At 45.9% G+C, this 12406-nt stretch overlaps 5 non-coding genes across 5 annotated transcripts; all 5 read right to left on the bottom strand.

The window, feature by feature from the left end:
• Nucleotides 1–1434: 1434 nt before the first annotated feature.
• LOC130306774 (U2 spliceosomal RNA) lies at nt 1435–1626 on the bottom strand. The gene has a single exon (XR_008856070.1). It is a non-coding gene; the product is annotated as a U2 spliceosomal RNA (small nuclear RNA).
• A 2090-nt stretch (nt 1627–3716) lies between these two features.
• On the bottom strand, nt 3717–3908 carry LOC130306777 (U2 spliceosomal RNA). Its single transcript, XR_008856073.1, has one exon. It is a non-coding gene; the product is annotated as a U2 spliceosomal RNA (small nuclear RNA).
• Nucleotides 3909–6000: 2092 nt separating this feature from the next.
• On the bottom strand, nt 6001–6191 carry LOC130306747 (U2 spliceosomal RNA). The gene has a single exon (XR_008856043.1). It is a non-coding gene; the product is annotated as a U2 spliceosomal RNA (small nuclear RNA).
• Nucleotides 6192–8286: 2095 nt separating this feature from the next.
• Nucleotides 8287–8477, bottom strand: LOC130306758 (U2 spliceosomal RNA). Its single transcript, XR_008856054.1, has one exon. It is a non-coding gene; the product is annotated as a U2 spliceosomal RNA (small nuclear RNA).
• Nucleotides 8478–10560: 2083 nt separating this feature from the next.
• Nucleotides 10561–10751, bottom strand: LOC130306769 (U2 spliceosomal RNA). Its single transcript, XR_008856065.1, has one exon. It is a non-coding gene; the product is annotated as a U2 spliceosomal RNA (small nuclear RNA).
• Between the last annotated feature and the right edge of the window lie 1655 nt (nt 10752–12406).

Consider the following 12406-nt stretch of genomic DNA (forward strand, 5'->3'; position numbering starts at 1 on the left):
TGGATGCAACAATCTCCTGTTGCTTCTATGAAGGCCGTAATAGACGACATCACCAAACAGCTCCATAGTCACATACACAGCAAAGGAGAGATGTTGTTTACACCTAGTGATGTCAGTGGTATTGAGTGACATCACAGCACAGTGCTAAGGCTCCTGGGCCTGGACACAGCAGCGGCTGCAATATCTCAACGGAGAATACGTTTATATCTATGTGTGTGTGTGCGCATATATATATATATATATATATATATATATATATTTCTCCGCCGAAATCACTTTTAAACCCATTTCCACCTTTTTTTCCCTTCTCTTCCTCTTACTTTTTTTTCACGTTTTTTTACGTTTTTCTCCTTTTCGCCTCTTTTCTGGGCGTATTATTCTTCTTTTTCTTCTTTTTTTCGTCTAATGCATACCCCATCAGTGCAGCAATGCTTATTCAATACCGCCAGCAGATGGAGACACTGGGGGATAATTTTCTAAGGATTTATACTGATTTTTCCTGTCTGAATTTGTCGCACAGAAAGTTGCAGGCCAAATATGTGTGACATTTCTGCGACTTTAGCTTCTAGAGCATTTTTACAACATTATACATAGGTGCTGAATACATAAAAAGCGACTGTTCAGCGACAGACAAGTCGCATCGGCTGAAAGTAGGCCAGAATGTCAGTCCATGTTGGAGCAGGTTTAGATACAGTCTAAAGCATAGATCTCAAAGTCTGTGCACAGAATTTAGCAAGGGCCTCGCACCTTCTGATGCATCAGGTAGGTGCACAATAGCATAGCCTAACCCTCTGTACTTTGGTCTATATTGATGCGGGACATAGACAGCCAGCTGATGACCAATCCATTAGTGCAATGGATGGCTGGAAGCATTTGTCTTTGCCTTTGCAATACCACAGAAGCAATGCATGGTCAATGTACAGCAATGACACACCTGTGTGAACAGCCAGGAGACCCCCCCCCCCCCCCCATGTTATGTTACATAGTTACATAGTTAGTACGGTCGAAAAAAGACATATGTCCATCACGTTCAACCAGGGAATTAAGGGGTAGGGGTGTGGCGCGATATTGGGGAAGGGATGAGATTTTATATTTCTTCATAAGCATTAATCTTATTTTGTCAATTAGGAACATTCAGCCACCCACCCGCTATCAAGGCAGCTGCCTATCATGTCATGCCCTACCTGCACAGGTGTGCTGGCTACTCAAATGATCCAATTAAGGAGGCCATTTAGTCAGCAGCAGCAGAAGTCCTGTGCCTGGACGCTCCAACAGGGGCCAGACACAAGCAGAAGCAGAAGCAGCAGAAGCAGCAGCAGCACCACCTTTTGTTTTTTGGCTGCAGCAGCAGCAAGGCCCACAGGGCTGGCTAGCTGGCTAGCCAGCAAGCAGGTAGCAATGAAAGTAGGAATCTTTCTTTTTAACCCTGTAAGGGGGTGGTGCACTGTACCCGAAGATACTGCCATATCGGGTCAATGCATAGGGCGACGGAAGCAAGCTTCGAAATCGGCCCCCGTTCTCAAAAATCCATTTAATATATGGTCCCCAGATAGGGGGACGTATCAGATATTAAACTGATAAGAACAGATACTACACTTGATCTTAGCCAAAAGGCCGAGAAGCGATAACCGTGAAAGGGGCGGGCCCAACAAGGTCCCCTTCATGGGCACTATCACTGCTTGCTGTCAGGAGGCTGCCAGACAATTTTCCATGCACACTCTGGGCTGGGGGGCAGTCAACCACCAGTACACACAGCAGAACCTAAACCCATACCATTATTGCTAAGCAGCAAGACAGGGGCCCATTGCACTCCCACGGGGCCTTTTTAAATGCAATCCATAACCCGGATTTGCCAGGAACCCTTCTTACTCCTCCTACTTGCATGTGACACTGGGCTTAGGATCTGCATAGGAAACACACACACAAGCACACACCTACCTTTGTTGCCTGCAGATGCCTCCTTGGCTGTCCCCAAACGGTATCAAACCAACACCCACGGGAAGCTGTAAGCATAGAGGACATGCCTGCACCCCATTGGACTTACCTGTGTGGGTTAAATCCGGGTTATTTGACAACCTATGGCGGTGATGGTTCTGCTCAGGCAGAGCAGTGCTGATGCTCCTCATAAAGCTGTCGCTGCTGTGAAGGTTCTAGGTGACATCACAAATCCCTTTGGTTACATACACAACAAAGCTGGGTTGTTGTTGTTTACACTCTGCAAGGCCTGTGGAAGTGAGTGACATCATAGCACTGTAGTTCTGAGGGTTCAAGATGGATGCAACAATCTCCTGTTGCTTCTATGAAGGCCGTAATAGACGACATCACCAAACAGCTCCATAGTCACATACACAGCAAAGGAGAGATGTTGTTTACACCTAGTGATGTCAGTGGTATTGAGTGACATCACAGCACAGTGCTAAGGCTCCTGGGCCTGGACACAGCAGCGGCTGCAATATCTCAACGGAGAATACGTTTATATCTATGTGTGTGTGTGCGCATATATATATATATATATATATATATATATATATATATATATTTCTCCGCCGAAATCACTTTTAAACCCATTTCCACCTTTTTTTCCCTTCTCTTCCTCTTACTTTTTTTTCACGTTTTTTTTACGTTTTTCTCCTTTTCGCCTCTTTTCTGGGCGTATTATTCTTCTTTTTCTTCTTTTTTTTCGTCTAATGCATACCCCATCAGTGCAGCAATGCTTATTCAATACCGCCAGCAGATGGAGACACTGGGGGATAATTTTCTAAGGATTTATACTGATTTTTCCTGTCTGAATTTGTCGCACAGAAAGTTGCAGGCCAAATATGTGTGACATTTCTGCGACTTTAGCTTCTAGAGCATTTTTACAACATTATACATAGGTGCTGAATACATAAAAAGCGACTGTTCAGCGACAGACAAGTCGCATCGGCTGAAAGTAGGCCAGAATGTCAGTCCATGTTGGAGCAGGTTTAGATACAGTCTAAAGCATAGATCTCAAAGTCTGTGCACAGAATTTAGCAAGGGCCTCGCACCTTCTGATGCATCAGGTAGGTGCACAATAGCATAGCCTAACCCTCTGTACTTTGGTCTATATTGATGCGGGACATAGACAGCCAGCTGATGACCAATCCATTAGTGCAATGGATGGCTGGAAGCATTTGTCTTTGCCTTTGCAATACCACAGAAGCAATGCATGGTCAATGTACAGCAATGACACACCTGTGTGAACAGCCAGGAGACCCCCCCCCCCCCCCCCCCATGTTATGTTACATAGTTACATAGTTAGTACGGTCGAAAAAAGACATATGTCCATCACGTTCAACCAGGGAATTAAGGGGTAGGGGTGTGGCGCGATATTGGGGAAGGGATGAGATTTTATATTTCTTCATAAGCATTAATCTTATTTGTCAATTAGGAACATTCAGCACCCACCCGCTATCAAGGCAGCTGCCTATCATGTCATGCCCTACCTGCACAGGTGTGCTGGCTACTCAAATGATCCAATTAAGGAGGCCATTTAGTCAGCAGCAGCAGAAGTCCTGTGCCTGGACGCTCCAACAGGGGCCAGACACAAGCAGAAGCAGAAGCAGCAGAAGCAGCAGCAGCACCACCTTTTGTTTTTGGCTGCAGCAGCAGCAAGGCCCACAGGGCTGGCTAGCTGGCTAGCCAGCAAGCAGGTAGCAATGAAAGTAGGAATCTTTCTTTTTAACCCTGTAAGGGGGTGGTGCACTGTACCCGAAGATACTGCCATATCGGGTCAATGCATAGGGCGACGGAAGCAAGCTTCGAAATCGGCCCCCGTTCTCAAAAATTCCATTTAATATATGGTCCCCAGATAGGGGACGTATCAGATATTAAACTGATAAGAACAGATACTACACTTGATCTTAGCCAAAAGGCCGAAGAGCGATAACCGTGAAAGGGGCGGGCCCAACAAGGTCCCCTTCATGGGCACTATCACTGCTTGCTGTCAGGGAGGCTGCCAGACAATTTTCCATGCACACTCTGGGCTGGGGGGCAGTCAACCACCAGTACACACAGCAGAACCTAAAACCCATACCATTATTGCTAAGCAGCAAGACAGGGGCCCATTGCACTCCCACGGGGCCTTTTTAAATGCAATCCATAACCCGGATTTGCCAGGAACCCTTCTTACTCCTCCTACTTGCATGTGACACTGGGCTTAGGATCTGCATAGGAAACACACACACAAGCACACACCTACCTTTGTTGCCTGCAGATGCCTCCTTGGCTGTCCCCAAACGGTATCAAACCAACACCCACGGGAAGCTGTAAGCATAGAGGACATGCCTGCACCCCATTGGACTTACCTGTGTGGGTTAAATCCGGGTTATTTGACAACCTATGGCGGTGATGGTTCTGCTCAGGCAGAGCAGTGCTGATGCTCCTCATAAAGCTGTCGCTGCTGTGAAGGTTCTAGGTGACATCACAAATCCCTTTGGTTACATACACAACAAAGCTGGGTTGTTGTTGTTTACACTCTGCAAGGCCTGTGGAAGTGAGTGACATCATAGCACTGTAGTTCTGAGGGTTCAAGATGGATGCAACAATCTCCTGTTGCTTCTATGAAGGCCGTAATAGACGACATCACCAAACAGCTCCATAGTCACATACACAGCAAAGGAGAGATGTTGTTTACACCTAGTGATGTCAGTGGTATTGAGTGACATCACAGCACAGTGCTAAGGCTCCTGGGCCTGGACACAGCAGCGGCTGCAATATCTCAACGGAGAATACGTTTATATCTATGTGTGTGTGTGCGCATATATATATATATATATATATATATATATATATATTTCTCCGCCGAAATCACTTTTAAACCCATTTCCACCTTTTTTTCCCTTCTCTTCCTCTTACTTTTTTTTCACGTTTTTTTACGTTTTTCTCCTTTTCGCCTCTTTTCTGGGCGTATTATTCTTCTTTTTCTTCTTTTTTTTCGTCTAATGCATACCCCATCAGTGCAGCAATGCTTATTCAATACCGCCAGCAGATGGAGACACTGGGGGATAATTTTCTAAGGATTTATACTGATTTTTCCTGTCTGAATTTGTCGCACAGAAAGTTGCAGGCCAAATATGTGTGACATTTCTGCGACTTTAGCTTCTAGAGCATTTTTACAACATTATACATAGGTGCTGAATACATAAAAAGCGACTGTTCAGCGACAGACAAGTCGCATCGGCTGAAAGTAGGCCAGAATGTCAGTCCATGTTGGAGCAGGTTTAGATACAGTCTAAAGCATAGATCTCAAAGTCTGTGCACAGAATTTAGCAAGGGCCTCGCACCTTCTGATGCATCAGGTAGGTGCACAATAGCATAGCCTAACCCTCTGTACTTTGGTCTATATTGATGCGGGACATAGACAGCCAGCTGATGACCAATCCATTAGTGCAATGGATGGCTGGAAGCATTTGTCTTTGCCTTTGCAATACCACAGAAGCAATGCATGGTCAATGTACAGCAATGACACACCTGTGTGAACAGCCAGGAGACCCCCCCCCCCCCCCCCCCCCCCCATGTTATGTTACATAGTTACATAGTTAGTACGGTCGAAAAAAGACATATGTCCATCACGTTCAACCAGGGAATTAAGGGGTAGGGGTGTGGCGCGATATTGGGGAAGGGATGAGATTTTATATTTCTTCATAAGCATTAATCTTATTTTGTCAATTAGGAACATTCAGCACCCACCCGCTATCAAGGCAGCTGCCTATCATGTCATGCCCTACCTGCACAGGTGTGCTGGCTACTCAAATGATCCAATTAAGGAGGCCATTTAGTCAGCAGCAGCAGAAGTCCTGTGCCTGGACGCTCCAACAGGGGCCAGACACAAGCAGAAGCAGAAGCAGCAGAAGCAGCAGCAGCACCACCTTTTGTTTTTTGGCTGCAGCAGCAGCAAGGCCCACAGGGCTGGCTAGCTGGCTAGCCAGCAAGCAGGTAGCAATGAAAGTAGGAATCTTTCTTTTTAACCCTGTAAGGGGGTGGTGCACTGTACCCGAAGATACTGCCATATCGGGTCAATGCATAGGGCGACGGAAGCAAGCTTCGAAATCGGCCCCCGTTCTCAAAAATCCATTTAATATATGGTCCCCAGATAGGGGACGTATCAGATATTAAACTGATAAGAACAGATACTACACTTGATCTTAGCCAAAAGGCCGAGAAGCGATAACCGTGAAAGGGGCGGGCCCAACAAGGTCCCCTTCATGGGCACTATCACTGCTTGCTGTCAGGGAGGCTGCCAGACAATTTTCCATGCACACTCTGGGCTGGGGGGCAGTCAACCACCAGTACACACAGCAGAACCTAAACCCATACCATTATTGCTAAGCAGCAAGACAGGGGCCCATTGCACTCCCACGGGGCCTTTTTAAATGCAATCCATAACCCGGATTTGCCAGGAACCCTTCTTACTCCTCCTACTTGCATGTGACACTGGGCTTAGGATCTGCATAGGAAACACACACACAAGCACACACCTACCTTTGTTGCCTGCAGATGCCTCCTTGGCTGTCCCCAAACGGTATCAAACCAACACCCACGGGAAGCTGTAAGCATAGAGGACATGCCTGCACCCCATTGGACTTACCTGTGTGGGTTAAATCCGGGTTATTTGACAACCTATGGCGGTGATGGTTCTGCTCAGGCAGAGCAGTGCTGATGCTCCTCATAAAGCTGTCGCTGCTGTGAAGGTTCTAGGTGACATCACAAATCCCTTTGGTTACATACACAACAAAGCTGGGTTGTTGTTGTTTACACTCTGCAAGGCCTGTGGAAGTGAGTGACATCATAGCACTGTAGTTCTGAGGGTTCAAGATGGATGCAACAATCTCCTGTTGCTTCTATGAAGGCCGTAATAGACGACATCACCAAACAGCTCCATAGTCACATACACAGCAAAGGAGAGATGTTGTTTACACCTAGTGATGTCAGTGGTATTGAGTGACATCACAGCACAGTGCTAAGGCTCCTGGGCCTGGACACAGCAGCGGCTGCAATATCTCAACGGAGAATACGTTTATATCTATGTGTGTGTGTGCGCATATATATATATATATATATAATATATATATATATATATATATTTCTCCGCCGAAATCACTTTTAAACCCATTTTCACCTTTTTTTCCCTTCTCTTCCTCTTACTTTTTTTTCACGTTTTTTTACGTTTTTCTCCTTTTCGCCTCTTTTCTGGGCGTATTATTCTTCTTTTTCTTCTTTTTTTTCGTCTAATGCATACCCCATCAGTGCAGCAATGCTTATTCAATACCGCCAGCAGATGGAGACACTGGGGGATAATTTTCTAAGGATTTATACTGATTTTTCCTGTCTGAATTTGTCGCACAGAAAGTTGCAGGCCAAATATGTGTGACATTTCTGCGACTTTAGCTTCTAGAGCATTTTTACAACATTATACATAGGTGCTGAATACATAAAAAGCGACTGTTCAGCGACAGACAAGTCGCATCGGCTGAAAGTAGGCCAGAATGTCAGTCCATGTTGGAGCAGGTTTAGATACAGTCTAAAGCATAGATCTCAAAGTCTGTGCACAGAATTTAGCAAGGGCCTCGCACCTTCTGATGCATCAGGTAGGTGCACAATAGCATAGCCTAACCCTCTGTACTTTGGTCTATATTGATGCGGGACATAGACAGCCAGCTGATGACCAATCCATTAGTGCAATGGATGGCTGGAAGCATTTGTCTTTGCCTTTGCAATACCACAGAAGCAATGCATGGTCAATGTACAGCAATGACACACCTGTGTGAACAGCCAGGAGACCCCCCCCCCCCCCCCCCCCCATGTTATGTTACATAGTTACATAGTTAGTACGGTCGAAAAAAGACATATGTCCATCACGTTCAACCAGGGAATTAAGGGGTAGGGGTGTGGCGCGATATTGGGGAAGGGATGAGATTTTATATTTCTTCATAAGCATTAATCTTATTTTGTCAATTAGGAACATTCAGCACCCACCCGCTATCAAGGCAGCTGCCTATCATGTCATGCCCTACCTGCACAGGTGTGCTGGCTACTCAAATGATCCAATTAAGGAGGCCATTTAGTCAGCAGCAGCAGAAGTCCTGTGCCTGGACGCTCCAACAGGGGCCAGACACAAGCAGAAGCAGAAGCAGCAGAAGCAGCAGCAGCACCACCTTTTGTTTTTTGGCTGCAGCAGCAGCAAGGCCCACAGGGCTGGCTAGCTGGCTAGCCAGCAAGCAGGTAGCAATGAAAGTAGGAATCTTTCTTTTTAACCCTGTAAGGGGGTGGTGCACTGTACCCGAAGATACTGCCATATCGGGTCAATGCATAGGGCGACGGAAGCAAGCTTCGAAATCGGCCCCCGTTCTCAAAAATCCATTTAATATATGGTCCCCAGATAGGGGACGTATCAGATATTAAACTGATAAGAACAGATACTACACTTGATCTTAGCCAAAAGGCCGAGAAGCGATAACCGTGAAAGGGGCGGGCCCAACAAGGTCCCCTTCATGGGCACTATCACTGCTTGCTGTCAGGGAGGCTGCCAGACAATTTTCCATGCACACTCTGGGCTGGGGGGCAGTCAACCACCAGTACACACAGCAGAACCTAAACCCATACCATTATTGCTAAGCAGCAAGACAGGGGCCCATTGCACTCCCACGGGGCCTTTTTAAATGCAATCCATAACCCGGATTTGCCAGGAACCCTTCTTACTCCTCCTACTTGCATGTGACACTGGGCTTAGGATCTGCATAGGAAACACACACACAAGCACACACCTACCTTTGTTGCCTGCAGATGCCTCCTTGGCTGTCCCCAAACGGTATCAAACCAACACCCACGGGAAGCTGTAAGCATAGAGGACATGCCTGCACCCCATTGGACTTACCTGTGTGGGTTAAATCCGGGTTATTTGACAACCTATGGCGGTGATGGTTCTGCTCAGGCAGAGCAGTGCTGATGCTCCTCATAAAGCTGTCGCTGCTGTGAAGGTTCTAGGTGACATCACAAATCCCTTTGGTTACATACACAACAAAGCTGGGTTGTTGTTGTTTACACTCTGCAAGGCCTGTGGAAGTGAGTGACATCATAGCACTGTAGTTCTGAGGGTTCAAGATGGATGCAACAATCTCCTGTTGCTTCTATGAAGGCCGTAATAGACGACATCACCAAACAGCTCCATAGTCACATACACAGCAAAGGAGAGATGTTGTTTACACCTAGTGATGTCAGTGGTATTGAGTGACATCACAGCACAGTGCTAAGGCTTCTGGGCCTGGACACAGCAGCGGCTGCAATATCTCAACGGAGAATACGTTTATATCTATGTGTGTGTGTGCGCATATATATATATATATATATATATATATATATATATATATATATTTCTCCGCCGAAATCACTTTTAAACCCATTTCCACCTTTTTTTCCCTTCTCTTCCTCTTACTTTTTTTTCACGTTTTTTTACGTTTTTCTCCTTTTCGCCTCTTTTCTGGGCGTATTATTCTTCTTTTTCTTCTTTTTTTTCGTCTAATGCATACCCCATCAGTGCAGCAATGCTTATTCAATACCGCCAGCAGATGGAGACACTGGGGATAATTTTCTAAGGATTTATACTGATTTTTCCTGTCTGAATTTGTCGCACAGAAAGTTGCAGGCCAAATATGTGTGACATTTCTGCGACTTTAGCTTCTAGAGCATTTTTACAACATTATACATAGGTGCTGAATACATAAAAAGCGACTGTTCAGCGACAGACAAGTCGCATCGGCTGAAAGTAGGCCAGAATGTCAGTCCATGTTGGAGCAGGTTTAGATACAGTCTAAAGCATAGATCTCAAAGTCTGTGCACAGAATTTAGCAAGGGCCTCGCACCTTCTGATGCATCAGGTAGGTGCACAATAGCATAGCCTAACCCTCTGTACTTTGGTCTATATTGATGCGGGACATAGACAGCCAGCTGATGACCAATCCATTAGTGCAATGGATGGCTGGAAGCATTTGTCTTTGCCTTTGCAATACCACAGAAGCAATGCATGGTCAATGTACAGCAATGACACACCTGTGTGAACAGCCAGGAGACCCCCCCCCATGTTATGTTACATAGTTACATAGTTAGTACGGTCGAAAAAAGACATATGTCCATCACGTTCAACCAGGGAATTAAGGGGTAGGGGTGTGGCGCGATATTGGGGAAGGGATGAGATTTTATATTTCTTCATAAGCATTAATCTTATTTTGTCAATTAGGAACATTCAGCACCCACCCGCTATCAAGGCAGCTGCCTATCATGTCATGCCCTACCTGCACAGGTGTGCTGGCTACTCAAATGATCCAATTAAGGAGGCCATTTAGTCAGCAGCAGCAGAAGTCCTGTGCCTGGACGCTCCAACAGGGGCCAGACACAAGCAGAAGCAGAAGCAGCAGAAGCAGCAGCAGCACCACCTTTTGTTTTTTGGCTGCAGCAGCAGCAAGGCCCACAGGGCTGGCTAGCTGGCTAGCCAGCAAGCAGGTAGCAATGAAAGTAGGAATCTTTCTTTTTAACCCTGTAAGGGGGTGGTGCACTGTACCCGAAGATACTGCCATATCGGGTCAATGCATAGGGCGACGGAAGCAAGCTTCGAAATCGGCCCCCGTTCTCAAAAATCCATTTAATATATGGTCCCCAGATAGGGGACGTATCAGATATTAAACTGATAAGAACAGATACTACACTTGATCTTAGCCAAAAGGCCGAGAAGCGATAACCGTGAAAGGGGCGGGCCCAACAAGGTCCCCTTCATGGGCACTATCACTGCTTGCTGTCAGGGAGGCTGCCAGACAATTTTCCATGCACACTCTGGGCTGGGGGGCAGTCAACCACCAGTACACACAGCAGAACCTAAACCCATACCATTATTGCTAAGCAGCAAGACAGGGGCCCATTGCACTCCCACGGGGCCTTTTTAAATGCAATCCATAACCCGGATTTGCCAGGAACCCTTCTTACTCCTCCTACTTGCATGTGACACTGGGCTTAGGATCTGCATAGGAAACACACACACAAGCACACACCTACCTTTGTTGCCTGCAGATGCCTCCTTGGCTGTCCCCAAACGGTATCAAACCAACACCCACGGGAAGCTGTAAGCATAGAGGACATGCCTGCACCCCATTGGACTTACCTGTGTGGGTTAAATCCGGGTTATTTGACAACCTATGGCGGTGATGGTTCTGCTCAGGCAGAGCAGTGCTGATGCTCCTCATAAAGCTGTCGCTGCTGTGAAGGTTCTAGGTGACATCACAAATCCCTTTGGTTACATACACAACAAAGCTGGGTTGTTGTTGTTTACACTCTGCAAGGCCTGTGGAAGTGAGTGACATCATAGCACTGTAGTTCTGAGGGTTCAAGATGGATGCAACAATCTCCTGTTGCTTCTATGAAGGCCGTAATAGACGACATCACCAAACAGCTCCATAGTCACATACACAGCAAAGGAGAGATGTTGTTTACACCTAGTGATGTCAGTGGTATTGAGTGACATCACAGCACAGTGCTAAGGCTTCTGGGCCTGGACACAGCAGCGGCTGCAATATCTCAACGGAGAATACGTTTATATCTATGTGTGTGTGTGCGCATATATATATATATATATATATATATATATATATATATATATATATATATATATTTCTCCGCCGAAATCACTTTTAAACCCATTTCCACCTTTTTTTCCCTTCTCTTCCTCTTACTTTTTTTTCACGTTTTTTTACGTTTTTCTCCTTTTCGCCTCTTTTCTGGGCGTATTATTCTTCTTTTTCTTCTTTTTTTTCGTCTAATGCATACCCCATCAGTGCAGCAATGCTTATTCAATACCGCCAGCAGATGGAGACACTGGGGGATAATTTTCTAAGGATTTATACTGATTTTTCCTGTCTGAATTTGTCGCACAGAAAGTTGCAGGCCAAATATGTGTGACATTTCTGCGACTTTAGCTTCTAGAGCATTTTTACAACATTATACATAGGTGCTGAATACATAAAAAGCGACTGTTCAGCGACAGACAAGTCGCATCGGCTGAAAGTAGGCCAGAATGTCAGTCCATGTTGGAGCAGGTTTAGATACAGTCTAAAGCATAGATCTCAAAGTCTGTGCACAGAATTTAGCAAGGGCCTCGCACCTTCTGATGCATCAGGTAGGTGCACAATAGCATAGCCTAACCCTCTGTACTTTGGTCTATATTGATGCGGGACATAGACAGCCAGCTGATGACCAATCCATTAGTGCAATGGATGGCTGGAAGCATTTGTCTTTGCCTTTGCAATACCACAGAAGCAATGCATGGTCAATGTACAGCAATGACACACCTGTGTGAACAGCCAGGAGACCCCCCCCCATGTTATGTTACATAGTTACATAG

The sequence above is a fragment of the Hyla sarda genome, unplaced genomic scaffold (assembly GCF_029499605.1).
Source record: "Hyla sarda isolate aHylSar1 unplaced genomic scaffold, aHylSar1.hap1 scaffold_1403, whole genome shotgun sequence".
Taxonomy (NCBI): Eukaryota; Metazoa; Chordata; class Amphibia; order Anura; family Hylidae; genus Hyla; species Hyla sarda.